Raw genomic sequence first — 5847 nt, 5'->3', positions numbered from 1 at the left:
GCTGCAGGATGCTCCGGAGCCGGTCCCGGGCGGGACGCGGACGCGGGGGGAGCCGGCAGCTTCGGCTGCAGCCCCTCGTTGCCTAGAAATGGATCACCTAGGAGAAGGAGCGAGCTTGAGAGAGCGGTGCTGTCAGGCGGAGAGGGGAAACCGAGAGAGGAAGAGCTTCTCTCTAATAACCACCTCCTCCCCCTATCTGCAATACGAGGGAGAAACAAAATCGTGTCTCATTTCCTTTGGAGTCTTCAGCTGGGACTGAGAAAAAGGCAGGACTGTAAGAGAAAAGACGATGGAGCCCCCCCCTCCATTTAAGAGGTTAAAAGCAACCCAAAAAACGCCACCCCACTTATTTAACCTTGCTATTCTCCAACAGGTATCAGACTTTTTCTAGCCTTTGCCTGCAATTAGTCACATTGGTTGAAAACAAATTGGGAACACCTGGTCACTTAGGGAAAAGGAGACCTAGAAAGCTTTTAATGAGATTTCAATTATAAAGTTATAAAAAGGAATGAACGTGCTAATTACCTTTATACACTGATTTTTTTTTAAAATCTCCAGTGTATTTGTTTTTTAGGCAATCAGGATACAGAAAGAATCCTGATATCTTTCTGTAGATAGAAGTCCTCTCTCACAATAGAGAAGATCCTGACATTTGAAAAGAATAAATAAAACAGGAAAAATACTTCGGTGAAACACTTGGTCAGAATAATGCACAGAATAGCTTAATAACCCATGCTGATAAATTCAGAGTGGGGAAGTTGGTTGTCATCCTTGGGGAGAACTGAAGGAGGACTGAATGCATCCACCCAGGCTGAAGGACCAGCCTTCCACCCTAGGAGGATTTTTTGCCAGCTTATTCTTCAGTGTGAATTCTTGACGACTGGGACTTCATTTCCTATAACGATGAACTTGATGAATTTGACTTTGTTGAAAACTGGATATATATTAACAGTATCAAGTGCCCGTTTGAGGTCAGGCATTAACGATCCAAATTTTGTTTCCCTTATCATTTTAATCCTCTGGGAATATTGTTACTTTGGATGTGTGAATCTCAAGCTCCTCATCCTTTTTCAGTCCCCTCCCCAAGAGTGGTGAACGTCTTTTCTTATACTCTTGCTTGAACCCTTCTCTGTTAGTCCGGTGAATTGGGTTGTTATTTCTGCGAACACAATCGTACATTGTCATCGCTACAAAGTACTTTCAATCATCTTTGTATTCCAGAATATTCCAGAAAATCTTGTGATATCCTCTTGCTGCTTATGTGAATACTTCTTGGGAGCTACACGGTAGCCACCCAGTCCCTCTCCTTCACCACCTCACTGCCCATGAAGTGGAGTGAATTCCTTTAATGTGGAATAAATCCCCTTCTCTGTGCTATCATGGCACCCTGTGCCTTTGTCCTGGAGTCAGACAAGACTGCTTCAAAATGAGATCATCAGTGTCCAGACAGTATAGACCACAACTTTTGCACATTTTATTTAGTCCAGCATTTCACGGAGATGATCCTTTGTTGACTAGAATTCCACTTCCTTCTAAATCTGAAGCAAAACAGTGCTTCCCAGAACCTACCCCTGATTCAGTTTCTTTCAATCACTTTTGGCCATTTTTTTAACCCCAACCCCCTAGTACACATGGACACAATATTGACCATACTTGTGTTGTTACTGATGTCATTATACTATTTATTAAGGAGTTCTAATATACTTTCATGAATTATACTTTGTTGATACAGATAATAAAAGAATGGATGGGTTTTCCCCAGCTTGCTTCAGTCATTCACATGGGTATTATAAAAGTTGATTAATCACTATGTGTTCTACCAAGAAAAAAACTGTGACGAAACCATTTAACATGGAAAGAATGCTGTATCTAAGAATCAAAGAGCTAGTTAAATCTGCAATGGCTGGCTCAATTCTGACAATAAATATTGGTCATGAAGACAGCTAAATATGGTCATATTTATATCATCTCTCTAGGAAATCTGTTTGCATGAACTATAAGATATTCTGGATATTCCTAAATTGCTCAATTTAATGATTCTGAATGTAAGTTCACTTTAGAATAGCGTGGAAAGCATTTTAGCTGGATCATTTAGGATGAATATAATCAGAATCTCTGTGGCTGGGACCTGGCCTACATTGTATGTACTGTATTTCAGGGCTTCCGTGGGTGACTCTAATATGCAGCTATAGTTCAGAATGGCTGTTCTAAGACACAAACGTTTAAAGGAATCTGGGTGACACATCACAAAATCCTTTGGAGGTATGATGATCATTCTCACCAATCAGAAGATAAAGTTAAATGATGAATTAAAATGTTCCAAAAATGAAGAAAGTGTACAATTAAAGTTAAATTAATAAAGACTTATTGATTTTCAGTGTAAGAAAAACAATCTTTATTTTCTAAATAATTTCTATACCTGATGTGTCCTATTGTTGCAAGGTATCTAAGTTTAACCCAGTTTTTAACAATGTATTAATTATTTTCTATTATTTTAGAAAATCATATATATTGTAATGTGACAAAAATTTACATTGTATAAGATACTAAATTCTACAAGGGAAAAGAAAATAACAAATGCATTGGTTTTTATTTTTAAATAGACTTTTAATGAAAGCTGTCTCTTGGTCTCATTAAGGCTGCCTAGCCTTATTTTGGTACTCAGGATCGAACTCAGGACCTTGCATTTGTGAAGCAGGTGGTGGAACCACTGAGCTAATTCCCTGACCCTTGCCTAGCTTTAATTTAAACATTATCATACAGAAATGTTGATGCATCTGCCCACCATGCTGAAACTCAAATCTTGTAAACAAATCCTACATGTACTGAAGTTTTATATGAAACAATTCTTAATTCTTCAGAAGAAAAGTGTTCTAGAACCATGCCAAGATTAGTGAATTTATTTTCTAAAGTAAAGACTTTGTACTTCATTCAGGGACTATTTGCAATATGAATATTAAAAATTTGCAGAAATAGTAGATAATTTAAACAGCTTTAAGATGTAAGTCATAAGAGGCATTTTTATTTTTAAAAAAACAATTTCAGAGAATTAATTTGCTTTGTTGGAGTGAGAATAAGTACAGGCACATTGATTAGCATATAATTGTGAAAAGAAAGCAAGGCAATAGAAATCATTGAAACATATCATTCTTTCATTTTCAGTTAAAAACATTAAGAACACTGATGCCTAAATTTTAAATATCAGCTGCTCACTGGTACAATAGTAAGTCAACCTACATAAGTCAATTTTTAAATCTCCAATAATATTTCAATAACTCAAGAGTTTTGTTTTAATATAAAAATGTATACATTTATGAAAGCCTACTTGAAACATAAAATGAATAATAAAAAAAACAAAAATATTATCATTGTTTCTACTTCTCTAAAATTGTGTCCTTAACATTAAAATGTGGCTAAAGCTGTCAGTATTCTAAGCACATTAGGACTTTACCTAAAGCATAGAAGAAAAAATATAAGAAGTAATGACCGAACATCTATAGATGCAGGTAGTTATGGTAAATGGTAAGTTATAACTAAAAAAAATTTGTGGAAATGAAAAGTATAAATTATCCTTGAATGAAAAGCTGAAAGGGAAAATCTTTGCTTAGTACATCACAGAAGTTCAAAATTGAATGGTTGTTTAGGAGCTCTTATTCGATGTCTTGTTTTTCTAGAAAAATAAAATAGGATAGGTAGAGAAATTGTTTGCCAGCATTGTAATTATATTTGGTAGAAGACTTGGTCTTAGAAAACATGGGTTTTCAATGATTAAAAAAGCCTCAGAAAAGTAATTAAATCATACATTCCTACATAATAGTTCTTCATTCTTCTTTCCTTCTTTCTTGTCTCCTAAATTACTCTATTTCTTCTTTGTTTTTAAAGCTTTCCCTGAATTTGTGAGACTACACTATTAGGGAAATATTATCTTTTCTCCTAACTCATTGAGATGCAAAATACAACCAAATTCTGAAACTGGATAAATTTATAAACAAGAGTATTTTATCAAACTCATCTACTATTAAAATTATGTGAAAACCAAATTTTAAAACTTTTTCACTGTCCACGCAGTAGCCATGATACTGAAATTTTAGAAGCAGTATTTCAAATACATAGATTGATAGATCTCTTTTAGTTGCCTCATTTCCTTTGTCTGAAGATTGGTGTGACATTTCACAAGGAATATTAATAGACATAAAACAATCCATTGATGGGAGTCAAAGGATGACATGTAACCAAAAGGGGTGCTTGAGATTGGCCCCTCACTACATTATACCTGGTCCCCACAAGATGGCAGCCATGCTTGAGGTAGATTTAGTCAGCTTACTTCCTGAATGTCTCAATGTTTAACAGTTTCCTCCCATTATTAATGACTCTTCCTAGTTAAATAGCCATGATGAGGCAAGCAATAGTAGTGATTTTCATGTAGGTTATTTGGTTTTCTAAATTTTTGTTTCTTCTATTTAAAAAAAATCTTTCACACAGAAATAAAAGGTTACTATTATGAGACTCATAGAATCTTTTTTATTTACATCACATCTGATTTGGTACTTAGAAATTTAATACCAACAGAATAATCTTTAATAATATGCTACCCCTGTTTGAAGGGTAAAAGAAAGCACTGTGATATTATTTTGTGATTCAAATCTGTGCTGTAAATATTAAAGCTTCAAAAGTAGTTTAACTATTTGCTTTTGGTAAAGAAAAAAACAAATTTCACACATCTTCAGATAAGGAATTTCATGTGCCTATAGAGAAAAAGGTGCTATCAATCATGTGATTGATCACTCTGATGTGGCCCATTAGTGGGGTCAAATGCCTAAGTTGACGGCTGGGGATTTAGCTCAGTGGTTCTAGCACCTGCCTCACAAGCCCAAGGGCCTGAGTTCTATCCCCAATACCAAAAAAAATAAATAAATAAAAAACACAAAAAACAAAAAAAGTGTGATGTCAGTGAATATTAGTCATGATTTTGGTTCTTTAGAAAAGAAATCAAATTTGTTATTCTCTCATAATAATTATTTTAACTATGAAATTCACTGTTTCTTTTGCAAAATATTTTTCTAGATACGTAAGTAGCTCAAACACATATTGTGCTTATGGAATATTATATGCCTCAAATAATGAACTATGCATTTGTGCTTAAATTAAATTCTATTTTATACTGGCACACTTCAAAAGGAAAATCTATATAGAGGAAACAAAATCTTGACCTGTTCAATGTTCATAAATTTATGATTATATAGTATTAAGATTTCACAGAACCTATGAAATTTTATAAACATTTCAGTTGTTAGTGAACATGGTATAATTCATGTATATCTAAACGCAATTAATTCCTTGCTCCTCATCTATCTACAAATGGGTAGTCAATTTAAAATGTTCATGAATAAACAAATGAACTAATTAGTATATAAAATGACAAAATGAAAAATTTTAAATATGTCATAATATTATTCATGCAGTATCATACAGCATTTTGGTGCATTCCAAGTGAAACTGATTATCAAGGTGTCAAAGTGGTCTATTCATAAAATTATTTCATCTATTTATAATTCCCTACCTTACAACATAGATAGGAGCTTATCTGTTTAGTGTAGAAAAGATGAAAGATGTTTGCTGAGGTTTCTTTTAAAGACATTAATAAAAATTACCTCAGTAACAGAAACCTAAATATAAATATCTTCCTGAATTTAACTTGCCCTCTTTGCAGAATGGTTTTTATGACAAAAGAGGATGAGGGGCTGAGGCAATCCACCTTCTGGTCCCCCTTCTATCTCTTAGACAGCTTTCTTTCTCTTAATAAATTTTCCTACTCTTAAAAAAAAATAAAGGAAAAAAGAAAGAGGA

The sequence above is a fragment of the Fukomys damarensis genome, unplaced genomic scaffold (assembly GCF_012274545.1).
Source record: "Fukomys damarensis isolate Sample0158 unplaced genomic scaffold, DMR_v1.0_HiC HiC_scaffold_32, whole genome shotgun sequence".
NCBI lineage: Eukaryota > Metazoa > Chordata > Mammalia > Rodentia > Bathyergidae > Fukomys > Fukomys damarensis.
The sequence above is the reverse complement of the archived record's forward strand: the minus strand, read 5'-3'. Positions refer to the sequence as shown.